Source organism: Schistocerca americana, chromosome 9 (genome assembly GCF_021461395.2).
Source record: "Schistocerca americana isolate TAMUIC-IGC-003095 chromosome 9, iqSchAmer2.1, whole genome shotgun sequence".
NCBI lineage: Eukaryota > Metazoa > Arthropoda > Insecta > Orthoptera > Acrididae > Schistocerca > Schistocerca americana.
The window spans coordinates 84,623,907-84,651,502 of NC_060127.1; the positions used below are offsets into that span (position 1 = coordinate 84,623,907).

At 43.8% G+C, this 27,596-nt stretch overlaps 1 protein-coding gene across 1 annotated transcript in view; it reads right to left on the reverse strand.

Moving 5' to 3' along the window:
* LOC124550976 overlaps positions 1-19,545 on the reverse strand; it is a 62,316-nt gene extending 42,771 nt beyond the window's left edge. The window contains exon 1 of the mRNA XM_047125795.1: positions 19,381-19,545. The gene's annotated coding sequence lies outside the window, so the exon portion shown is untranslated. The remainder of the gene's footprint in view (positions 1-19,380) is intronic.
* Positions 19,546-27,596: the final 8,051 nt, after the last annotated feature.

The following is a 27,596-nucleotide window of genomic DNA, read 5'->3' on the forward strand; positions in this document are numbered from 1 at the left end:
AAGTGAATGTTGCTGATAGACTGTCCAGTCACATGAATGTGATCACTTCTCAGAAGCCTCAGTAACCACCACTGGGAGATGCACAGCAGGATAGTCAATGAATTTCTGGAAGGCACCAACAGGGATGTGGGGCCATGCTGACTTCAGTGGCGTGGTCAGCTACAATTGGTTTCTCGGTTGAGGGTCCAAGACGTTTACTGCCGAGCGACGTGGGCCCACAGATTCTCAATTGGGTTCAAATCCGGGGAATTTGGTGCCCAGGAACCATGCACGAACACTGCGAGCTGTGTGACACATTGCGTTGTCGTGCTGGTAGACGCCATCGTGCCGAAGAAAAACAAACTGCATGTCCTCAAGTTTAGATGACCCCTTATGTTGATCCACTGCGCTTTTGAAAATGACGAAATTAACGAGGGAATGCCACGAAAAAATTCACCAGACCATAACGCTCCCTCCCGAGTTTACTGAGATACTTTGGGAACCCAAATGGGAATTCTAGGAGGAAAGGTGACGTTTTTTCGCGAAAAATTATTGAGAGAATGTAAAGAACCGGCATTTGGGGCTGACTGCAGAATGACTCTACTGCACATTTCGTGTAAGCACAGCGAAGACAAGCGAAATTATGGCTCATACAGACAGATATAGACAGTAGTTGTCCCCTCGTTCCATTTGTGAGTGGAACAGGAAAGGGGATGACTACTTACGGTACACGGAGGTTTGCTGAGTATGAATGCAGATGTAGATGCCAGTTCACTTTCTGTAGTAGATCTTCGCGACAGCGGTGGTTGATATATTGGTTGAAAATGCGTGTTAATCACTTGTTTGTTGTGGGGTCGGTGCGAGAGACCAACTGCAGAACGTGTCCATGGCGGCGTGCACAGTGGAAAGCGGCAGTGTAGCACGTGGCTCTCCAGTCAGTAGCATAAACTATCCTTGAAAAAGGGTATACTGCAATACTATCAAGCGTGTTGTTGCTGTTGTTGTTGTTTGTGGTTTCCTATCCGAAAGACTAGTTTTATGCAGGTATCCAGGGACATCTATCCTGGGCAAACCTTTTCATCTGTGCCTAACTACACTCCTGGAAATGGAAAAAAGAACACATTGACACCGGTGTGTCAGACCCACCATACTTGCTCCGGACACTGCGAGAGGGCTGTACAAGCAATGATCACACGCACGGCACAGCGGACATACCAGGAACCGCGGTGTTGGCCGTCGAATGGCGCTAGCTGCGCAGCATTTGTGCACCGCCGCCGTCAGTGTCAGCCAGTTTGCCGTGGCATGCGGAGCTCCATCGCAGTCTTTAACACTGGTAGCATGCCGCGACAGCGTGGACGTGAACCGTATGTGCAGTTGACGGACTTTGAGCGAGGGCGTATAGTGGGCATGCGGGAGGCCGGGTGGACGTACCGCCGAATTGCTCAACACGTGGGGCGTCCACAGTACATCGATGTTGTCGCCAGTGGTCGGCGGAAGGTGCACGTGCCCGTCGACCTGGGACTGGACCGCAGCGACGCACGGATGCACGCCAAGACCGTAGGATCCTACGCAGTGCCGTAGGGGACCGCACCGCCACTTCCCAGCAAATTAGGGACACTGTTGCTCCTGGGGTATCGGCGAGGACCATTCGCAACCGTCTCCATGAAGCTGGGCTACGGTCCCGCACACCGTTAGGCCGTCTTCCGCTCACGCCCCAACATCGTGCAGCCCGCCTCCAGTGGTGTCGCGACAGGCGTGAATGGAGGGACGAATGGAGACGTGTCGTCTTCAGCGATGAGAGTCGCTTCTGCCTTGGTGCCAATGATGGTCGTATGCGTGTTTGGCGCCGTGCAGGTGAGCGCCACAATCAGGACTGCATACGACCGAGGCACACAGGGCCAACACCCGGCATCATGGTGTGGGGAGCGATCTCCTACACTGGCCGTACACCACTGGTGATCGTCGAGGGGACACTGAATAGTGCACGGTACATCCAAACCGTCATCGAACCCATCGTTCTACCATTCCTAGACCGGCAAGGGAACTTGCTGTTCCAACAGGACAATGCACGTCCGCATGTATCCCGTGCCACCCAACGTGCTCTAGAAGGTGTAAGTCAACTACCCTGGCCAGCAAGATCTCCGGATCTGTCCCCCATTGAACATGTTTGGGACTGGATGAAGCGTCGTCTCACGCGGTCTGCACGTCCAGCACGAACGCTGGTCCAACTGAGGCGCCAGGTGGAAATGGCATGGCAAGCCGTTCCACAGGACTACATCCAGCATCTCTACGATCGTCTCCATGGGAGAATAGCAGCCTGCATTGCTGCGAAAGGTGGATATACACTGTACTAGTGCCGACATTGTGCATGCTCTGTTGCTTGTGTCTATGTGCCTGTGGTTCTGTCAGTGTGATCATGTGATGTATCTGACCCCAGGAATGTGTCAATAAAGTTTCCCCTTCCTGGGACAATGAATTCATGGTGTTCTTATTTCAATTTCCAGGAGTGTATTTTCAAGTGTTTACCGTAGTCATGTTTTGGGCTCTGTCTACAGCACTCCACACTTTCTTCTATTTCGAAACTGACGATTCCTTTATGCTTCAGAACGTGTCGTATAAACCGATCCCTTCTTTTAGTCACGTCGTGCCAAATTCAGTACCACCTCATTAGTCATTTGACCAACCCAGCAAATACTCAATATTTTCCTGTGGTACCAGATTTCAAAAGCTGCTATCGTCTTTTTGTGTGGTCCACGTTTCACTTCCGTACAAAATATGCTCCTCACAGATACCTTCAGAAAAGACTTCATAACAGTTAAATTTATATTCGACCTTAACAAATTTCTCATTTTCAGAAACGCTTTTCTTAGTATTGGCAAGCTGCTGTTCCTCTCTGTTTCAGCCATCACCAGTTATTTTGCTGCCGAAATAGCAAAACTCGCCGACTACCTTGTGTCTCACATCCTAATCCAACTCTGTCATCTTCTCCACTACTGCTCTTTTACTTCTGGCGATAAACTCTTTGCAAGACACAGTATATTCCGTTCACCTGCTCTTTCAAGTTCTTCGGCGTGTGGTTACACCGTCATTGGCAAACCGCAAAATTTTATTTTTCTTCTTGCTGAACTACGGTTTCCAGTTTTTCCCTTGGTTTCCTTTGCTGCTTGTTCAATTTACGTATTTAATAATATCTGGCACAGGCTAGAACTCTCTCTCACTCCCTTCTCAACTAGTGCTTTCCTTTCGTGACCGTCGATTCTTACCGATGCAAACTGTTTTCTGGATACAGTTGGAATGATACAGTTAACGATATCCACGTCAAAACTGTATTCAACCTTTGCCTAGGTTTTGACAGATAGGTTTATACCTGCCTTGTAAGAAGTAATGACACCTAAAAAAGGAACATACTGCAACGAATACAAGTGAGTCACATGTGCAGCAAAAAGAAACATCGAAAATTATATACAGTGGAAATGTAAAATAAATTTACGCGTCACATATCGTGAACAAAGATAAACAAAATTATAAGACTTAGTCAACAGCGAAATGATCCCTATAAATCATATGGGATAAGCATAAAGCTTAGTTAATAGCAAAAATTATCCATGTAAAATGTAAGGCAGACGTACATAATAAGCACGAACAAACCGCTAACAGGACAGAAGGGACAAACCAGCAGAAAACTTACGGCCAGGTGACGCTCACGTAAGAAACGGTGCCAACCACGAAAGACGAGTGACGTATTAAAAAATTCATTTGAAATAACATTACAAAAAGAAGCAACATAACAAAAATTATAAGAAACATATAAGGCTATGCAAATGGTGAACAAAACTACGACCCACATTAAAGTAAGATAATGACAGATTGCGTCTTTGAGTAAAATAATGTCTCGAAGCAGCGCGGAAAACTCGATACAGCTGATACGTCAATTTAAGCGGAAAACCATCGGAAAAGATTCTGTTTTTAGGCTGTGATTCATAATTAAAAATAAAGCCCCGAAATTGACATAGCAGCTGTATTGGGTTTCCCACGCTGTTTCCAGATGCTATCTTTCTCAAAGACGCAGTTCGTCTTGTCTTACTTTAACGTCCGTCGTAGTTTTCTTCACCATTTGCATAGGTTTATGTTTCTTACTTTTTTATAATTTCTGTTATGTTACTGTCTTTGTAATGTTATTTTATAGCAATTTTATTAGCATGCCGCCGGCCGAAGTGGCCGCGCGGTTAAAGGCGCTGCAGTCTGGAACCGCAAGACCGCTACGGTCGCAGGTTCGAATCCTGCCTCGGGCATGGATGTTTGTGATGTCCTTAGGTTAGTTAGGTTTAACTAGTTCTAAGTTCTAGGGGCTAATGACCTCAGCAGTTGAGTCCCATAGTGCTCAGAGCCATTTGAACCATTTTTTATTAGCATGCCAGGTGCCTCTAATGTGAGAGCCACCTGGGCATAAGTTTGCTGCTGGTTTGTCCCTTCTGTCCTGTTAGTTGTCTGTCTGTGTGTATGATGCACATCTGCCTTACATTTTATATGGATCGTTTTTACTGTTGACTAAGCCTTATGGCTATGCGATAACATTTATATGGATAATTGAACTGCTGACTAAGCCTTATGAGTTCATTTCTCTTTTTACACAGTTCGTAGCAAGTGTTATTACATCTCTCGAGGAAGACAGGTTTATCTCTATCGAAACCTAGATAAAGGTCTGAATAAACATTTGACGTGCAACTGGTTGGATGTATGATTCTCATTGTATCCATAATTCTACAGTTGCTGACTGCTTCCATTTTCAAAATGTTAAAGATTGTTTTCTGTACAAGTTGTAGATAATGTATGCAAGTTTACAAAATAATTCCGATATCCGCCCTGCTATTAGGAAGCGTAATGTGGACACTTACAAGAAGGACGTTGCTTCTCTTTCAATAATAAATGCGATTGCGATATCAGCTACAGATGCTGCGACTTTGCTGGAGTGGTTTATCTATAAGCGATGCTGGGTGAATTCCCTGCGAGTGGTGTCACGTGACGAAGGCCTCGTCCCACTTTCCAGCACTGTGCCTAAGGCGTCGCCGCGTCGCGTGTACCAGCCTGTACGTCCGACAGGATATTTCAGTAAGCTGGCGAGCCCCTAAGCAGGTGGAGCAGTAATGCCTAAACCAGGGGTGTCCAACCCGCTGTCGGAAGGCCGCATGCAGTCCAAAGTCAAGTTTCAATGCGGCGCAAGAAGTGAGCGTCTCACGATTGGTTAAAAAATTCATAAAATTCCTTTCAAGTAAAGTCACGATAAATTCAATGTTTTCGATATGAAACTCTCACACTCAACGCTCTTCTTTCACTGGTCCTTTTCTTCCCAAAAATTATCGTCTTCTTCCAGTGTGGCCCAGGTATGCTCAAAGGTGGACACCCGTGGCCAAAGGGATGCCTGGCGAACGTATGCTGATTTGATGAAGCCCTCCACGCTGTCACGTCCTGTGCAAGCCTCTCCATTTCTAACTACCGAAACCTGCATCGATATGAATCCCACCTCGATTCTGAGGGCCTCATTCTCTCGTCTTCCGGCGAAAAGTCTTGTTTACTGGCATGTGGACAACGCCGAAAAAGTGCCCTGTCTGCGACTTACATTGCGTTTTTGTTGCGCAGCGTAACTACAAATATTTGACGAGCAGTTACTATTATTGACGATTGGAGGTGAACATCAGTTACAATAATGTTATTTGTGATCTTCTTGCAACCCATTACAGGAGAAGATGTACGCCAAACACAGACAAAAGTATTTCCCTATCCACTGATTTCGTTTGTGCTATCAAGCAAAGATATTAATTATACAGGGTAAGTGACCTAAGACTTAACGAAAAAAACTTAACTCCGTCCGACAACGCCTTGTAAGGCCCAACGGTACCGACCGGCCACCGTTTCATCCTCAGCCCACAGGCGTCACTGGGTGTAACACCCCCTTCATTTCCTGAGCGGTTCCAGGTATCGTAACGAGCTCTTCCGCAAATTATTGTACGGTAACGGTCATGTACTTCGGCATGTGATAGTCTTAACTCTCGTGTCGATCGATATGTTGAAGCAAGTATGATTTTCTGATGGCCTCAGAAAGCGCTACACAAAACAAGTACAGTGATATAATGCTTGTTAATGATAAGGCTGAAGCCCTTTGCGAAAGAATCCGAGAAATAAAAATTGGAATCCAATATGGCCAGAGTCAGCTATTGCGGCGTAAACACCGCCAAGCAGAGCTCTCATGCGTGGCTCCGTCCTTATACACTGATTTTGCAAAAACAGACAATGTCTGATGGGATAGCAGCAATCAGTGATTGTACAATGTTACTTATAATCCGTCTTGATTGCAAATTTTCTTTTTATTCATATGACCGGTTTCGGTTCATCCAGAACCATCTTCAGATTTGATATTACAGTTACAGGAGTGACCCGTCCAAATCCAGCAACTTTCATATGTGACGCAGCATGTGAAAGTTGCTGAATTTGGACGGGTTACTCTTGTAACTGAAATATCAGATTTGAAGATCGTTCTGGATGAACCGAAACCGGTCATATGAATAAAAAGAAAATTTGCAATCAAGACGGATTATAAGTAACCTTATACACTGATATACCAAAACATTACGACCACCTGCTTCAGACCTTGTTTGTCCGTCTTTGGAACGAAATACATCACTGATTCTCCGTATCAGGGATCCCATAGTTTGCTGGTAGGTTTTTGGAGGTATGCGGCATTAAATACCTCAACACAGGTCATGTAATTCGTACAGACAACGGGACGTTGATTTGCGAACGCTGTGATGGCGCCCGACAGCGACCCCGATGGATTCCATAGGATTTACATGAGGAGAATTTGGTCGCTGAGACATCAACGTGCGTTCACTATAATTTTCATCAAACCACTGTTGAATGGTTCTGGCTCCGAGATACGGACAATTGTTCTTGTTGTTGTTGTGGTCTTCAGTCCTGAGACTGGTTTAATGCAGCTCTCCATGCTACTCTATCCTGTGCAAGCTTCTTCATCTCCCAGTCCCTACTGCAGCCTACATCCTTCTGAATCTGCTTAGTGTATTCATCTCTTGGTCACCCTCTACGATTTTTACCCTCCAAGCTGCCTTCCAGTACCAACTTGGTGATCCCTTGATGCCTCAGTACATGTCCTACCAACCGATCCCTTCTTCTAGTCAAGTTGTGCCACTACTCCTCTTCTCCCCAATTCTACCCATATAATCTTCAGCGTTCTCGTGTAGCACCACATTTCGAAAGCTTCTATTCTGTTCTTGTCTAAACTATTTACCGTCCATGTTTCACTTGCATACATGGCTACAATCCATACAAATATGGGCAATTATACTGCTGAAAGATGACAACACCGTCGGGGAAGACATCAAGCGTGAAGGGATGTATGAGGTTCGCAGCTGTCACCGTGTCTTCGATTACTGCCACGGGACCCATGCAAGCGCAGGAGAATGTCTCCCACAGCGTAATACTGCTCCCACCAGTCTGCGTCCGTAGCGCGCTACACGTTTCGACCGGCGTTCACCTCGATGACGGAGTTTGTGCAGATGGCCATCGACCCGGTGTGGCTAAAATACGATTCACCCGAAGAGCCGACACATTTCCATTGATCGGCGGTCGAATCCGGATGGTCCTGTGCCCACTGCAATCGTAATTGGCGATGTCGTTGGGTCAACATGTGAACACGTAGGGGTGGTCTGCTGCGGAGCTCTATGTCCAACGATGTACGATAACCGGTGAGCTCCAAACACTTGTGCGTGCACCAGCATTGTACTCTTTCAGTAGAAATGCCACAGATCACCGTCTCTTCTGCTTTACAGAATAGACGAGCTCCGAACCCCACGTTGTATGAAGAGTCGTCGACGATCGACCATTTAGCGCCTCGTGTATTTTCACTGTCCTACGTCTTTCAGTAGATGCTCACGACAGTAGCACGTGAACATTCGACCAACTTCGCCTGTTTCGAGATACTCGTTGCCGGCCGCGGTGGCCGAGCGGTTCTAGGCGCTTCAGTCCGGAACCGCGCGACTGCTACTGTCGCAGGTTCGAATCCTGCCTCGGGCATGGATCTGTGTGATGGCCTCAGGTTAGTTAGGTTTAAGTAGTTGTAAGTCCTAGGGGACTGATGACCTCAGATGTTAAGTCCCGCCGTCCGGTGTGGCCGTGCGGTTAAAGGCGTTTCAGTCTGGAACCGCGTGACCGCTACGGTCGCAGGTTCGAATCCTGCCTCGGATATGGATGTGTGTGATGTCCTTAGGTTAGTTAGGTTTAATTAGTTCTAAGTTCTAGGCGACTGATGACCTCAGGAGTTGAGTCGCATAGTGCTCAGAGCCATTTTTTGTTAAGTCCCATAGTGCTCAGAGCCATTTGAACCATTTAGATACTCGTTCACAGACTCTGCGTAATAATTCCCTGCCCTTTGTCAACGTCGCTTATCTCGGTGGATTTCCCCATTTACAGCACATATCTTCGCTGGGGTGATCCCCCCACCCGTGTCTCCTCCGCTTACGTACGTTTGTTACGGCCTCACGTGCCCGAAAAGCCAATAGCCGGCATGTAACGTCGCAGTGGGCATACTGTTTTGGCTGATCACTGTATGCAGTAAGGCAGACTTAAGCTATAGGGGTAAAACGTCATTTCCTATACGACATTGGTACAGGGCCAGAAACGATTTTCGTGTTTGGAACTGTGGCATATGCAAGCTTCTGGCGCGTCAGATGCACCTGGGGACAACTATTTAGAATGTGTGTACCTTTCCAGGCTTTTGCTGAAGCAACCGCAGTTCATAATAGTGCACATTCCGCTGCAGAGTGAAAATCTCATTCTGTGACCACAGTTCTATCAGGCAGTTTCCAGTTTAAACCCTTACCGTTGCTGCTTACTTCTCAAAGCCGAAATAGAAATGTCGGTCACTCATACTTCTTAAACAGTCCTACTCAAGGGAACAAGGAAATTACTGTATTAACTTTCTTAGATTCGAAAAAAAATGATAACTGATCTGTCTTTGGGCAGCAGAGCCGAAATGCTTCTTAAAGTAATCCGCGCGCTGTCGCATAAATGTATCTATATATACTACTTGGAACTGTAATAAGACGCGCCATATCACGGAATACGCGGCCGTTCACGCTGGAGGTTAAAGTTAGTTTGCCGGCCGCGGTGGTCTCGCGGTTCTAGGCGCGCAGTCCAGAACCGCGCGACTCCTACGGTCGCAGGTTCGAATCCTGCCTCGGGCATGGATGTGTGTGATGTCCTTAGGTTAGTTAGGTCTAAGTAGTTCTAAGTTCTAGGGTACTGATGACCACAGCTGTTAAGTCCCATAGTGCTCAGAGCTATTTGAACCATTTGTTAAAGTTAGTTTAAGTAGTGTGTACGTCTAGAGACCCATGAAAAAACGGTTCAAATGGCTCTGAGCACTATGGGACTTAACTTCTGAGGTCATCAGTCCCCTAGAACTTAGAACTACTTAAACCTAACCAACGTAAGGACATCACACACATCCATGCCCGAGGCAGGATTCGAACCTGCGACCATAGCGGTCGCGCGGCCCTTACACTGTAGCGCCTAGAACCGCTCGGCCACCCCGGCCGGCTAGGGACCCATAACATCAGCAGTTTGGTCCCATAGGAATTCACATACATTTGAACATACTGTAATAAGACAGAATACTCTTTAAATAAGTATGACTTACGACATGTCACCCTCAAAGTAAATTCACAGACGCGTCAGTGAAAATGGTATAGGAATGCGTATTCAAATACGGAGATATTAAACAGGCACGAAACGCCGCTGCGGTCAGCAACGCCTGTATACACTATGTGATCAAAGGTATCCGGACACCCCCAAAAACATACGTTTTTCTTATTAGGTGCATTGTGCTGGCACCTACTGCCGGGTACTCCATACCAGCGACCTCAGTAGACATTAGACATCGTGAGACAGCAGGATGGGGCCCTCCGCGGAACTCACGGACTTGGAACTGGTCAGGTGACTGGATGTCACTTGAGTCATACGTCTATATGCGAGATTTCCACTCTCCTAAACATCCATATGTCCACTGTTTCCTATGTGATAGTGAAGGGCAAACGTGAAGGGACAAATACAGCACAAAAGCGTACAGGCCGAACTCGTCTGTTGACTGAAAGGGACCGCCGACAGTTAAAGAGGGTCGTAATGTGTGATAGGCAGACATCTATCCAGACCATCACACAGGAATTCCAAACTGCATCAGGATCCAATGCAAATCCTACGACTGGCGGGAGGTGGGAAAACTTGGATTTCATGGTCGAGTGGCGGGGCATATGCCACACATCACGCCGGTAAATGCCAAACGACGCCTCGCTTGGTGTAAGGAGCATAAGCATCGGACGATTGACGATGGAAAAAGGTTGTGTGGAGTGACGAATCACGGTGCACAAAGTGGCGATCCGATGGTAGGGCGTGGGTATGGCGAATGCCCGGTGAACGTCATCTGCCAGAGTGTGAAGTGCCGACAGTAAAATTCGGAGGCGGTGGTGTTATGGTGTGGTCGTGTTTTTCGTGGAGGTGGCTTGCACTCCTCCTTGTTTTGCGTGGCACTATCACAACACAGGCCTAAATTGATGTATTAAGTACCTTATTGCTTACCACTGTTGAGGAGCAGTTCGGGGATGGCGATTGCATCTTTCAACACGATCGAGCACCTGTTCATAATGCACGGCCTGCGGTGGAGTAGTCACACGACATTAACATCACCGTAATAGACTGGCCTGCACAGAGTCCTGACCTGAATCCTATAGAACGCCTCTGGGATGTTTTGGAACGCTGACTTCGTGCCAGGCCTCAACCGACCGACATTGATACCTCTCCTCAGTGCAGCACTCCGTGAAGAACGGGCTGCCATTCCCCAAGAAACCTTCCAGCACCTTATTGAACGTATACCTGCGAGGTTGGAAGCTGTCATCAAGGCTAAGGATGGGCTAACACCATACTGAATTCGAGCAGTACCAATGGAGGGAGCCACGAACTTGGAAGTCTTTTCAGCCATGCGTCCGGATATTTTTGATCACATATTGTAAGGCGACAAGTGCCTGTCGCAGTTGTTAGATCGGTTACTGCTTCTACACTGACAGGTTATCCAGATTTAAGTGAGTTTGAACGTGGAGTTGTAATCGGCCCACGAACGATGGGACACAGCTTCTTCGAGGTAGCGATGAAGTGGGGATTCCCGTACGATCATTTCGCTTGTGTACAGTGAATATCACGAATCCGGTAAAACATCAAATCTCGACATCGCTGCGGCTGGGAAAAGATCCTTGCAAGAACGGGACCAACTATGAAGAGAATCGTTCATTGTAACAGAAGTTCGACCCTTCCGCAAATTGCTGCTGATTTCAGTGTTGGGCCATCAACAAGTGTCAGTGTGCGAACCATTAAACGAAACATAATAGATATGGGCTTTCGGGCTGAAGGTCTACTCGTGTACCCTTGATGACTGCACGATACAAAGCCTTACGCCTCGTCTTTGCCCGTCAACACCGACATTGGACTCTTGATGACTGGAAACATGTTGCGTGGTCATACAGTCTTGTTTCAAATTGTATCGAGCAGATGGAGGTGTGCGGGTATGGAGGCAACCTCATGAATCCATGGACCCTGCACGTCAGTAGAGGACTGTTGAAGCTGGTGGAGGCTCTGTAATGGTGTGGGGCGCGTGCAGTTGGAATGATCTGGGATCGCAGATACCTCTTGACATGACTGACAGGTGACATGTATGGAAGCATTCCGATGACCTGCATCCATTCATGTCCATTGAGCATTCCGACGGACTTAGACAATTCTGGCAGGACAATGCGACACCGCACACGTCTAGAATTGCTGCAGAGTGGCTACAGGAACACTCTTCCCAGTTTAAACACTTCCGCTGTACACCAAACTCCCCAGGCATGAACATTATTGAGCATTTCTGAGATGCCTTGCAACGTGATGTTCAGAAGAGATCTCCACCTCCTTGCATTCGAACAGATTTATGGACAGCCCTGCAGGATTCTTGGTGTCAGTGCCCTCCAGCACTACTTCAGACACTAGTCGAGTCCATGCCACGTCACGTTGCGACACTTTGCGTGCTGCCGGGGGCCCTACACGATGTTAGGCAGGTGTACCAGTTTCTTTGGCTCTTCATTGTAGTTTCCTTAACTAAACTTCGTTTGACACTTTACTTAAGCATGCGATCAAATTGTTTACCGTCGACTTCAAGACACGTTTGCCATCACCGTTCGATGATTAGATGAACTTACGTCGGATGATATGCCGTTGCGTAATGCGACGTTTCGATGGCGTATATCGTTCGGCTTAGTAGCGGCTCATTATGAACTACATCTTTCAGTGCTCCCCATTGAAAGCACTCTACAGCAGTCAAATCAAGAGACTGGTGAGCTATTATTTTGCAGCACTACGTCCTACAGAACGGTCAGGAAACTTTTCACTCAGTATTTGCGTTGCAAGGGAGGAAGAGAGCTGTGGAGCGGTCGTGTTCGAACCACATACTGTGTCGTTTATTCAGTGACACCTCTTCTAGAAGAGTAGATAGACTGTTAGACTGTTCGTATTTCCATTTAACATCAATGGGATGAAGTAAGGTCCGGCACTGGTATTTTCTACGATGCCGCAGCATAGGTTTACGCATTTAAGGTTGTTGCTGAACCCGACGAAGTCAGCGTGGACTTCCAGCTTCCCAGTAGAATATGTCCCGTAAATTTACATTATTGTAGTTCCTAAACGTTCTCCGTCGGTAAAGAGCACACGTAGGACAAATGATGTGTAGCCTCCCAAGCGATGGAGACCAAACCAGCAAAATTCTGTAAGACTTTCGAAATAAGGTCCTCCGAATACCTGATGTAGTGACAGGCTTGCTTTTAAGTTTTAGAATATTTCTCGGATTGTTACGCAAACAATTTCAACGTCAACATTCCCAAGCACTATAGCCCTGTAGCCTGATTTTCATGCGCTTGCGGATGCCGTTAAAAAGATGCATCATTCTATTTAAAGAATCATACTTGCTTCATTAGCACTATCGATACGAGAGTTAAGTCACTTTATCATTTGCCAAAAACCTCTTTTCGATATCTGGAAGCGATCGCAATATGAAAGGGGTAAGTCTTACGTGACGGACTCTCTATGGTATGCAGTTAGATTTCACTCGACGTTTTACACATCCCTTTGTAACAGATAGCTGGTGGTATTGAGAAGCTCTGTCACATCACTACGTATACTACAGCAATCTTACCCAGAGTTTCTCAAATACACTGTAGAATAACCAGTAATTTAATAACGCACGTAAGAAAAATTCAAAATTTTGTCCAATGGGTAACACATTATTCATATGAACTACATTAGTAGCTGCATTTAGAGATCACTGACATTATAGCCATCACACTTTCCTCGCTGCATTTTTTAAAAGTGTTAGATAGGTTCCCTACGTTGTATTTCACCATAGATGCACTGATTAACTACCGATAATATACTAAAGAAATAAGTGCTTCGTCTGTGTTAACCTACGAAGTAAACTTCTGACTGTCGAACAGCATTTCCTTGCCTTCTGTGAGATGGACAACGTTTCTGCGGTGCGTTTTAAGTAAATAACTCATCTTAACTGATCCTTCCGTCGTTTGCAGATAGAAACTTTTCATATGTAATGGTTAAAGACAAACAAACAGCGCTTTGTTTCACATATATTTGTTTACGGCCTAACGTTTTCTGATTATCACGCCACTGGCAGAGTATTCGATGGAAAACTGTTTACTAATAAACAATATTAGTGGAAGAAAACTGGTTTGTTTGACACTCTTACAATTGACACGTAATGTCAATTTAATTAATGCGCACAATAAGTTGTCATATACAGTAACAGTTGTCGGTGGTTTTTATACAATATAATGCAACAAAAAAATAAAAAGATCGTAGAGAATACAGCATTATCTACGTATCAGTAAAGTGAAAAGACTGTGCAGTCAAAGCTCGGGGCTAAAGCCCTGGAAACGCGCCATGTGCTTCGCGTTTTATTCATTAATGAGGAAGCTGACAATATTAATATATTTTCTGCCGATGATGCTGTTATCTGTAATGAAGTACAGTTGGATCTTGATAAAATTTCATAGTAGTGTAAAGAATGGGATCTTGCCTTTAATGACCAGAAAGGTAAAATAATGCACTTCAGAAATGATACCAAGAGAAGTGTATCAGTATTAGAATTAGGCGCCGCGCGGGATTAGTCGAGCGGTGTGTGTCGTTGCAGTCATGGGCTGAGCGGCTGGCCCCGGCGGAGGTTCGATTCCTCCCTCGGGCATGGGTGTGTGTGTTTGTCCTTAGGATAATTTAGGTTAAGTAGTGTGTAAGCTCAGGGACTGATGACCTTAGCAGTTAAGTCTCATAAGATTTCACACACATTTGAACGTTTTTTTTTTGTTTTGTTTTTTTAGAATTAGACCAGTCATACCAAAACCTGAGTGTAACAGTTTGTAGGGATATAATATGAAATGATCACACAGACTCAGTCATTGGTAAAGGAAATGGCAAATTTCGGGGCGTTGGTAGAATACTAGGGAAATGTAATCAGTCTAGAAATAAGAGTCCTTACGAAACACTCGCGTGACCCACTCTAGCAATGGCTCCAAACTCTGTTTTAAGCTATTTAGCACCTGACATTTAAGTTCCAAAGATGTGGCATTTGCTGTCTGCATAAAATGAAATATATTTAAAACGGTTTTCAAATGGCTCTAAGAACTATGGGACTTAACATCTGAGGTCATCAGTCCCCTAGACTTAGAACTAATTGAACTTAACTAAGCTAAGGGCATCACACACATCCACGCCGGAGATAGGATTCGAACCTGCGACCGTAGCAGGCGCGGGGTTCCGCACTGAAGCGCCTAGAACCGCTCGGCCACTACGCCCGGCATTTAAAACGGTGTTTAACCATAAGCACGTGATGTCAGCTGGCTAAAAAGTATTCCTTAGTCTCACAACAGGAAAGAGAAATTGATCGAAATAAATTGACAAACTTAAGATTTAATATGGATAAAAGGTTCTTTTAAATACCCTATGTGCTATACACTACTCACACAATCCAAAAACAGAGCTAAGTTGAGAGTTAATTAGTCAGTGAAACTATGGGTATCGCCGCTCATAGTGATAGATGTAAAATCTTGGACGCCCTGTTTTAATACACCTCCATCATTCCATGCTTCCTGTATCACATGTTTCACCTCTGTCTGTCACTATTCTGGTGTCACCCTTTCAGTTCCGTCCTTCAAAAGGCAGTCGACTTCATTCAACATAAATTTTTTGTTCTTTGTAGCAATATGTCGTTTGACTTGGGATCAAATGAGTTCTATATTGTGTTGAAATGGCAATCGTAGGAAGAGAACCATTCCAAATCCAGCTAACAGGTGTTATAGAACATATACAAATGAGGGAGACACGAATTGTCACAGGTCTGTTTTTCTCGCAGAAGAGCTAGCAAGCACTTGAAGATTTACTTCAGCTATCTCATGCAAGCCTACTTGCACTCTTTCGAGGACGAGTTGTGTTTCAGGACTCATGAACATACCACGAGCCCATACATATCACTACAGTAGGAACTGCCAAGATAAGATTAGACTAGCAAAGCGCATGCGGATGCCTTATGGCAGGGGTTTCCAGTCGGTGGTACACGTGCCCCTTCTACACAAAGGACTTCTCCGGTTGTACACGTATAAGCAAGTAAAACAGGTACAGATATAAGAAAAATTATTCTTTCTCGTCACTTTATTTTCAAAGTAACTAGACACTGGGAAGACTGATTGATAAAAGTAGCGTCTGTGAAAAAGTTAATGGAAATGTATTTACAGCAGAATGTTTTGTTCGAACTGTATGCAGGACATAGGAAGCAGGGATGACGGTGAAACAACCGGTTCTCTATTATATCGGTTTTCAACTGTTGTAATCGGACTGTTGAAACTGCTCACAATAACCGGTTTCTGAAATAATCGATTTTCGGTTTTTTTATTCCTATTATTTCCAGTAATTTATGTAGAAATCGAAAGAAGGCTGGAAAATTTTGACTCTGTCAGTTTCAAGACACATAGAATGTAAATATTGAATTAAATAGGGAAATAAAAGAAAATCAGCCCGCGCACAGTTCGCTGGTCTTCTCGGAAAGTGGTAACTGGTTGATCACCAGAAAAAAACGCCAGTATTCTGCTATTGATTCTAATTTTTTAAAACTATGCTCAAAATCATGTAACACTATTTGGAAACAATGAACAGTCAGTGCTAATGGATGAATCTATAGTTGAACTACAGGGTGTTTCAGAAGTGATGGTCAATATTCAGGGATACAACAGGAATGATCATTCGAAACAAAAAAGTCAATTAAACATGGACTCTAAAACTCATACCTTAAGAGCTATGAGGAATTCTTAACCTTCGGGCGAAACAAATCTCTTCTATAGCAAGCTCTTTGCTTTCCATATTTTGGGAAGTAGAAGTATGGTCCAAAACAAGAAAAAAAACGTGTGATCACTTGTTCAACTTCGCTACTTTGAAACACAACTCTTCGAATAACTTTTAAGGTATGCATTTTAAAGCACATCTTTATTGGACATTTTTGTCTTGTTTTGGTCCATACTTCCACTTCGCAAAATATGGAAAGCAAAGAGCTTACAATAGAAGACGTTTGTTTCACAGTATCGAAGATCAAGAATTCCTTATAGTTCTTAATGTATGCGGAGCTCATGTTTACTTGACTTTTTTGTTTCGAATAAGCATTCCTGCCATTTCTCTGAATATTGACCATCACTTCTGAAACACCCTGTATATTTTCCATGTTAATTTGTCCGTTTTCAAGGGCTACAAGCAGGTAAAGGCAGGTTAATATGTAGGCGCAGTTATCAGGTCACCTGTCTTCTATTTTTATTGTAAACTATGAACGAATTGTTAAGTTTTCAAGTTTTCTCCTTATATTGTGTCACAAGTTTGCTGTGTCTCCTCTGGTTTTTAATCTTTTAAAGCAAATGGAGCATAGTACTTCATTGATTCCACTGTTTGTAAAGTATTTCCAGAGTAGGGACGGGGCCAATCTGTAAGAAAACTGATGTCTGGCCACTGTCATGTAGACCACCTGGGAAAGTCTTGAATACAGCAGATACAGGCATACTATCCAACAGGCCATGTCACATGGTAAAGGGCACATTGTCGTCTCAGCAATGCTGTACCAGTTCTTATGCCATCTGTTTATTACTCGTTTATGTCGGCATTGTTATTAAAATAGGTATTGATAGCGTTTCCCATTTTATACAACGACGCAATATTTCAACACAATGCAGATTTTACGAATAAAAATTTCTCTTTCATTAAAAAAAGGTTTATTTAAAAACTAAAAATTTTTACACTGCTGCTAAATTGAGATTTCGGTTTTTTATCCAGCTTTTAGTAAAAAATGAAAACGCCAATTACAACCGAGACCAAGCAAATACCGAAAAATACCGGTTATTCAGAACTAAAATTCTGGAATCGGTTTTAACCGGTAGGTTTTTTCCGTCCCTAACGGAAAGGCCTGATTGTACAATCCTTGCGTTAGTCGTCGCTGCCTTGGCCGGGAATGAGTCATCTTGTTTTGACCTTGACGATATTTTGATATGGTGTTGTCGCTGGTTATTCTAAAATTTTCGTTCCGCTTTGCAGGTACTGCTACCTTACGCCTTGCACCAACCTGTGGCGTTGCTGTACTCATTAAATAGTGAAAGGTTAATTGTTGTTATTGCCGCTTTCGTGGCTGTACCATAAAATTAATGGTATCGTGATACGAAGAAAGCTTGCGTCTGAACCGGACTGTGCGTATTACAGCAAGCTGATTCTTGACTATTATAACTGTGATGTGAAGTTCAACTTGACTGTGTCACATATCTGGTTGTGTTTTAAGTTAATGACATAGCAGTTTTTAAGCCAGGAAGCTACTCCTACCTCCAAGGATGCAGTTAAGAAACTTAAATCAACACCTAACCATAGTTATGATGAAAGCTACTGACAGGTTTGCTTTATGGTAAATGCCAACATAGAAACCATTGATAATCGAATTCTCCAGTGCGTTGTATGCTTAGAAACGCTTTAAAATCAAAACATGAAGCCTTCAACCCTTTATTTTGCACACGAAGAACTATTGTGAAGAAAAAGTGTTAAGTTACTTAAATTAGATGTATATAACTATCGTCATGTGAGGACTTTTGTATACATTGTTTCAAAATACACTATGCAAGTATCATTGCCCACAAGAGGCGCATGGGTACTGCAATGTAAGTACTATAGTGTTGTTCCTGCGGATGAAAAAATGGCTGCATTTTGCACTGTTGCATGTGAAATGTCTTAAAACAATTCCTTTTCGCTACAAAACACAGAACAGTGTCACATTTTCTGAATTTTACAATCGACCATCCCCGAGGCAAAAGTCTACATCTTCCATTTTGCGCCATAATCTGGCCAATGACCAAAACTATTTTGTCGCATTTCACTGGCAGAGCAGCTTGTGTTTTATTCTTCTTCTTTCTTGTTGTCCGAACAGTACTCAAAGCCAGTTTTCCTATTCTCAGAAAAGATACGTTCATTTGCAACGTCCCAGGCAAGAATTCGACAATACATTTGTATAAAAACTCACCTTCAAGACGTCTTTTTTCCGTTTATGAATAGTTCTTGTGCCGCGATAAAAACAAGCGCCACAGAATAGAATGAAACTTCTACACCGGTAGCTCATGGTCACATAACCTAGCAAGATGTCGGCTAAAAATTTATACTATTCGGAAACTTTTCACCAGAGGCAACAGAATATCTCTGTGTATGAGAGCTTAAATGATGTTTGCAAGCACCAGCGCATATCCCAGGACAGAATTTGAAACTCGTTGCAGAAAGCAATTTTGATGTTGTTTGAGACTAACGTTACAGAAGCCTTATACCAAACTAGTTTTAGAATTGCAGAGGGAGGAACCCCCACCTCAGGCTTCGTTAAAAAGTGAGCAAGCTGTACTGGTACGCATAAATTTTTAACATTGTCAAGTAGTACGCAGTGACAGAAAGCCTGGGAAATCCTGCCTTATGGAATCATTCTTCCCTCGCTCCGTACGCGCTTGGAACGGAAAGTATCTCTAATAACTGATACTCTCTGTTATGCATTTCGCAGTGGATTGCAGAGTGTAGAGTTAAATTTGACTACCAGCGCACAAAGAACTGCACTTTAATCACGTTATGAAAGCGAGAGAAGCAAGTAAAAGTGTACGGGCTGTAGGAGCTCTAACATAATGATAACGGCAGCCTCGTAACGAGGTCAGCTGACTGCCAGAACCAATCACGGTAGCGAGTGGTGATGACGTCACCCACCTGTTGTCTCTTGCGCGTTCTTTCCGCTACTTGTTGCTACAGTCGGTGGGTTCCCGCAACGCGCTGGAATGTGCGTTCCTCGCGACACTACACAGACAAGACTGGCTGCGGGCCAGGTCGACCGGAGTGTCGGTCATCCCCACCCCCTTTTTCCCCTACACTGGACACTGTTCCACGCTGGCGATGAGGTGAGGCAGGACTGCCAACGTGCGCGCCGCGAAGGCACTAGCTCCGCTCCGTAGTAGTTACCAGAGCGGCCGGGCGAGGCGCTGGTGGCAGCACCAGCCGTCAACGAAACCGTCTCTGCCGAGGACATCCTTATAAGCCGTCGGCACACGGACCGTGCTGTCGAACGTCAATGTTGAGCAGCCGAGTTCAACGTGCTGTTGAACGCTCAGGAACGATGCGACTTGTGCATACGGTACGTGGGCCCCAACGTGGTATAAGCGATCGCGAAGCACTCCAGCGGCAGTTGTGGGAAGTTACTGTTCGTAAATCACACTGTTTACTCGGGCGCGCGTAAAATTCCCATGTTAGCCCTATTAAAACGCACGTTTCCTCGATTTTCCATATCCTAGTCGCGATTTTCCATATGTAATATACACAAAAACTTCAATAGCAATGTACATGTATTAAGGAGAAAGGATGATCTTCACTGCCCAAGGTTAAATCTAACTTTGGCTCAGAAGGGGGTAAATTATGCTGCCACAAAAGTCTTTGGTCACTTACCTAATAGCATCAAAAGTCTGACAGATAGCCATGAATTTTTGGATATAGTAAGTGGGTAACTTCCGAAGTGGCCGTGCGGTTAAAGGCGCTGCAGTATGGAACCGCAAGACCGCTACGGTCGCAGGTTCGAATCCTGCCTTGGGCATGGATGTTTGTGATGTCCTTAGGTTAGTTAGGTTTAACTAGTTCTAAGTTCTAGGGGACTAATGACCTCAGCAGTTGAGTCCCATAGTGCTCAGAGCCATTTGAACCATTTTAATTTCCCAACTTAAAAAAAAAAAAAAAAAAAATTAGTGTCATGTAATCTTTTGTGTAATGTAATATCTTGTATAGACACCTTTTATTAATCTGACACGTTCCACATCGTTACGAAGTGTCGTATTCATGATCTATGGAACAAGTACTTATCTAATCTAATCTAAGACAAAAAGGAAAGTACAGTGTACAATCAACAAGGACATAGGCTTATAAAAGTTCCATTACAAACAGTGTGACACAAATTTGCAATAGTTCTCCACATAAGATAAAATAACGTTTATCTTTCCCACACTTTGGTAAAACCCTAAGGTTTTTCTTACTTGATCACTGTTCCTACCCAGTAGCAGAATCTTTAAAAGATGTGAATTACGAAACTCAAACGTTCAAAAATGACTCTGAGCACTATGGGACTTAACAACTGAGGTCATCAGTCCCCTAGAACTTAGAACTACTTAAACCTAACTAACCTAAGGACATCACGCACATCCATGCCCGAGGCAGGATTCGAACCTGCGACCGTAGCGGTCGCGTGGTTCCAGACTGTAGCGCCTAGAACCGCTCGGCCACTCAGGCCGGCAAAACTCAAAGGAAAAAGGAACAAAATATCTTTATACAAGTAGCGCAAGCTGTCCTCTAGATTAAGCTAATCGAACAAACTCACTCCTCAGAAAAAGGTGAACTTATATTTACGTAACTTCAAATATGTAGTATATACTTACAGTAAACTAATAATAAAGCATTAGAACCTATCAAATAAGCAAATGTTGGGAAAAAAAATATTTTGAGACTTCACGAGACACGAACCATAGTTTTACCACCCAGCTGGTCGTGGATCATTGACGCTGCTCACTACGCTTTCTTTTTATTTATTTATTTTGTTAAAGTGATAACAGTTTATGAATGACCAAATATAACCCGTTACCACATGCTAAATGCTTTAATCGTAGCTATGTTACTATCTGAAATTTAATTACAACAAATTGTACCGAGAACAATGGATTGTGTGTCGCTACCTGCAAATGACATCCTCTCATAATACGCAAGTTACAATAATTCTTTTGCCACGAATATGACTTCTCATTATTTTATTGCAACGAATCATACAGTTAACAATGGGTTTTCTAGTGATTCTCAATTTGCTGGTGCTCAGAAACTGCATATATACGTGTAGGCTTGAACTGAATGCCAATATGGCGCCTCACAGCTCTGTGTTAGAGGGAAATGACGTGCGTGTGACGTAGGTGGCGTTGTGCCATCTGATTGGTCAACGCTCAGACGCACGCTGAGAATATCAGACATGCCAGAAACTGCTCTGCACGTTCGGAAAGACTATTAGAATCAATACGTCACAACGTATGTGGTCAGAATGTAGCCGACCTCATCGTCCAAACGTATGTATTTCGGACGACAACCGGTGAAGTTCAAATCAATTTGTTTTTTTTTTTTTTCGGTCATAATGGCCGACACGACACGAAACATGGACTGTGAGAAACTGACAAGTTTAAGTAAAGGTGGAGTTTATGGCGTACTGAGAATAAAAAAGGTCGATATGCAGTTTGGAATCTGTGGACTGAAATCGCAGGTTTATTGGAAACCGCAAGTGGGAAAAATCTTTATCAGAAATTTTAGGTGTGGGCTGTAACCTTGAAAAACAATTTGTTCAAGTGACAAGGATAGCTTACCCTTTGCTTAAAGTTACTGTAGTGGGTCTTTTTGGGTTGTGATAGGTGGACTTCAGCTATCTACAAATTATTATTACTGCTTACTTGTGCTGTTTTTATGGCAGTGGCGTGGTGATTCTGTTACGTGGAGTGGTTTGCAAGTATGGTGCACGTGTTTGTCTTCACTTTCCAGTTTGTTAGATGTTCAGTGTCTTACTCTAAACTCTGTTTATCTTTCACACGTATACTGAAAGAGAATTATTGAAGGATAATTGACATATCCCTGCACAACGTTAAAGAAATTCATAAAAAAAATTCGTTTAGGATCCTAATTGTAGAGGTATGATTCGAGGTCTGTTAAATAATCCAGTTCTCAGATTAAAGATGCCGTTCTGGTTCAGGTATAACCAGAATTGACACTTTGATATTTGACATCAGTGAATTACATCTTTCTAGTAATTAGGCCTATACCACCTTCTGAAAAGTATAGTTTCAATGTTTTCGTGTGATATGTTGGATGTTATTTAGGATGCTCTAAATACTAATTCAAAACCTAATTTTTTCACTCTTGCACCCTACGTACCTATACTACGAAATTTTTAGTTTTTTCTATGCCGAATTTTGACTCCTCCCGTCGGAGGTTCGAGTCCTCCCTCGGGCATGGGTGTATGTGTGTTGTCCTTAGCGTAAGTTAGTTTAAGTTAGATTAAGTAGTGTGTAAGCTTTGGGACCGATGACCTCAGCAGCTTGGTCCCTTAAGACCTAGCACAAATTTCCAAATTCCGAATTTTGAAGCTGTGTAAGTGCGCTAAGAGACACTAGTATTGTTGAGTTTCTTTATTAAAGCAACACTCAAACTGAAATAATACTGCCCCCAGGAACATTGTTACTTCCTTTCTCAAATACACAAGGTAAGTGTTTAGAAAGCAGCGAAGTGTACTAGAATCTGATTATCTGAATATCCTGCCAGTACATCTACATCTACATCTACATCTATACTCCGCGAGCCACCTTACGGTGTGTGGCGGAGGGTACTTATTGTACCACTATCTGATCCCCCCTTCCCTGTTCCATTCACGAATTGTGCGTGGGAAGAACGACTGCTTGTAAGTCTCCGTATTTGCTCTAATTTCTCGGATCTTTTCGTTGTGATCATTACGCGAGATATATGTGGGCGGTAGTAATATGTTGCCCATCTCTTCCCGGAATGTGCTCTCTCGTAATTTCGATAATAAACCTCTCCGTATTGCGTAACGCCTTTCTTGAAGTGTCCGCCACTGGAGCTTGTTCAGCATCTCCGTAACGCTCTCGCGCTGACTAAATGTCCCCATGACGAATCGCGCTGCTTTTCGCTGGATCATGTCTATCTCTTCTATTAATCCAACCTGGTAAGGGTCCCATACTGATGAGCAATACTCAAGAATCGGACGAACAAGCGTTTTGTAAGCTACTTCTTTCGTCGATGAGTCACATTTTCTTAGAATTCTTCCTATGAATCTCAGCCTGGCGCCTGCTTTTCCCACTATTTGTTTTATGTGATCATTCCACTTCAGATCGCTCCGGATAGTAACTCCTAAGTATTTTACGGTCGTTACCGCTTCCAATGATTTACCACCTATGGCATAATCGTACTGGAATGGATTTCTGCCCCTATGTATGCGCATTATATTACATTTATCTACGTTTAGGGAAAGCTGCCAGCTTTCGCACCACGCATTAATCCTCTGCAGGTCCTCCTGGAGTACGTACGAGTCTTCTGATGTTGCTACTTTCTTGTAGACAACCGTGTCATCTGCAAATAGCCTCACGGAGCTACCGATGTTGTCAACTAAGTCATTTATGTATATTGTAAACAATAAAGGTCCTATCACGCTTCCCTGCGGTACTCCCGAAATTACCTCTACATCTGCAGATTTTGAATAGTTAAGAATGACATGTTGTGTTCTTTCTTCTAGGAAATCCTGAATCCAATCACAAACCTGGTCCGATATTCCGTAATCTCGTATTTTTTTCACTAAACGTAAGTGCGGAACCGTATCAAATGCCTTCCTGAAGTCCAGGAATACGGCATCAATCTGCTCGCCAGTGTCTACGGCACTGTGAATTTCTTGGGCAAATAGGGCGAGCTGAGTTTCACATGATCTCTGTTTGCGGAATCCATGTTGGTTATGATGAAGGAGATTTGTATTATCTAAGAACGTCATAATACGAGAACACAAAACATGTTCCATTATTCTACAACAGATTGACGTAAGCGAAATAGGCCTATAATTATTCGCATCTGATTTATGACCCTTCTTGAAAATGGGAACGACCTGCGCTTTCTTCCAGTCGCTAGGTACTTTACGTTCTTCCAGCGATCTACGATAAATTGCTGATAGAAAGGGGGCAAGTTCTTTAGCATAATCACTGTAGAATCTTAAGGGTATCTCGTCTGGTCCGGATGCTTTTCCGCTACTAAGTGATAGCAGTTGTTTTTCAATTCCGATATCGTTTATTTCAATATTTTCCATTTTGGCGTCCGTGCGACGGCTGAAGTCAGGGACCGTGTTACGATTTTCCGCAGTGAAACAGTTTCGGAACACTGAATTCAGTATTTCTGCCTTTCTTCGGTCGTCCTCTGTTTCGGTGCCATCGTGGTCAACGAGTGACTGAATAGGGGATTAATTTGCACCATTTTTAGAATAAAGTGAGCTGCTGTGAAACCACAAATCTACCTGTCATTGATTAGACAATACATACTTGTTTCGTTAAGCACAAATTTTATCCATGCATCATATAGCAGAAACATGTAGTTTCACCACGTAAATGAACCATTATGTGCTCACAACCTCATTAGGAAAAATTCTACAGACTAAAGTGGCACATCCTGTCGCTGTAGCGTAGTAAACCACACTCTGAACAACGTGTTTTGGAAAGATCATTAGTGCAGTGTGTCAGTGAAACATCGAATTTTCGTAGTACACGCGTATAAATCTGTAGAACATCGATTGTGGCCTTTTAGTTTCTTCTGACGTTAATCGTTGGTGAGAGAAGAAAAGTGGCATCACGAAGTTAAAGTGTTTTTAACTTCTGTGGCATGGTGTTTTTCCCGTCATGTAATATATTCGTAAATTTTTCTGGTACTTCCAGTAACTGAGGGCAGAGTGTACAGTATTCGCCACGTTCGTTTCGAGACAGATACGGCTCGTTTACATGTACAGGGTGTTTCAAAAATGACCGGTATATTTGAAACGGCAATAAAAACTAAACGAGCAGCGATAGAAATACACCGTTTGTTGCAATATGCTTGGGACAACAGTACATTTTCAGGCAGAGAAACTTTCGAAATTACAGTAGTTACAATTTTCAACAACAGATGGCGCTGCGGTCTGGGAAACTCTATAGTACGATATTTTCGACATATCCACCATGCGTAGCAATAATATGGCGTAGTCTCTGAATGAAATTACCCGAAACCTTTGACAACGTGTCTGGCGGAATGGCTTCACATGCAGATGAGATGTACTGCTTCAGCTGTTCAATTGTTTCTGGATTCTGGCGGTACACCTGGTCTTTCAAGTGTCCCCACAGAAAGAAGTCACAGGGGTTCATGTCTGGCGAATAGGGAGGCCAATCCACGCCGCCTCCTGTATGTTTCGGATAGCCCAAAGCAATCACACGATCATCGAAATATTCATTCAGGAAATTAAAGACGTCGGCCGTGCGATGTGGCCGGGCACCATCTTGCATAAACCACGAGGTGTTCGCAGTGTCGCCTAAAGCAGTTTGTACCGCCACAAATTCACGAAGAATGTCCAGATAGCGTGATGCAGTAATCGTTTCGGATCTGAAAAATGGGCCAATGATTCCTTTGGAAGAAATGGCGGCCCAGACCAGTACTTTTTGAGGATGCAGGGACGATGGGACTGCAACATGGGGCTTTTCGGTTCCCCATATGCGCCAGTTCTGTTTATTGACGAAGCCGTCCAGGTAAAAATAAGCTTCGTCAGTAAACCAAATGCTGCCCACATGCATATCGCCGTCATCAATCCTGTGCACTATATCGTTAGCGAATGTCTCTTGTGCAGCAATGGTAGCGGCGCTGAGGGGTTGCCGCGTTTGAATTTTGTATGGATAGAGGTGTAAACTCTGGCGCATGAGACGATACGTGGACGTTGGCGTCATTTGGACCGCAGCTGCAACACGGCGAACGGAAACCCGAGGCCGCTGTCGGATCACCTGCTGCACTAGCTGCGCGTTGCCCTCTGTGGTTGCCGTACGCGGTCGCCCTACCTTTCCAGCACGTTCATCCGTCACGTTCCGAGTCCGTTGAAATTTTTCAAACAGATCCTGTATTGTATCGCTTTTCGGTCCTTTGGTTACATTAAACCTCCGTTGAAAACTTCGTCTTGTTGCAACAACACTGTGTTCTAGGCGGTGGAATTCCAACACCAGAAAAATCCTCTGTTCTAAGGAATAAACCATGTTGTCTACAGCACACTTGCACGTTGTGAACAGCACACGCTTACAGCAGAACGACGACGTACAGAATGGCGCACCCACAGACTGCGTTGTCTTCTATATCGTTCACATCACTTGCAGCGCCATCTGTTGTTGAAAATTGTAACTACTGTAATTTCGAAAGTTTGTCCGCCTGAAAATGTACTGTTGTCCCAAGCATATTGCAACAAACGGTGTATTTCTATCGCTGCTAGTTTAGTTTTTATTGCCGTTTCAAATATACCGGTCATTTTTGAAACACCCTGTATCTTCTAACAGGGAAAGCCACGCTGCAGCACTCGTTTCGAAGCACAGAGGCATCTTGGTATCCATTCCGTCCTTGGGGATTAAAACAAAACCTACTACATGCATAAGATACATTCTGACATAACCAAACCTCCTCGATCTCGTCAAAAACTGACGAATGAGATCGGAGGCACCCGTGACCAAGCTGTCGGCCGATGTTATCGGGCAACTTTTGGTAACGGTGTCTGACGACCGCTGTCGGTGCGAATGTGAACGCAGTCTAAGCCGTCAGCACGAGGATTGTCGTTTCGAACGCCAACGTTGAGCGTGCCGAGTTCAGCGTGTTGCAGAACGCTCAGAAACGACGTGACTTGTGCACACGGTAAGTGTGCCCCAACGTGGCATACACGATAATTTCGCCGTTTAGTGGCAGTTGTCTGGTGCAAATCGCTCGCAAATCACACTGTTTACGAAATGGACAGGCGCAAAATTTTAAACGCATATTTCCTGCTTTGTCCATAGGTTAGTCACGTTTTTTCTGTCCGTAGTATACATAGATATAAATTTCAATATCCATGAACATGGTATAAGGCAAAAAGAAATGGACCATGTCCAGTCAACAAAGTACTTATAAAAGTTTCATTACTAAAAGTGCGATTAAATGTACAATAGTTCTCCACATAAGATAAAAATTATTTGATAATTATAATCTTTTAATAAAAGACTAACGTCATTTTTACTTGATTATTGTTCCCATTCTGCAGAGAATGTTTACAAAATGTGAAATACAAGACTTCAAACAAGAAAATACAAAATACCTTAATGTCAACTAGTGCAAGC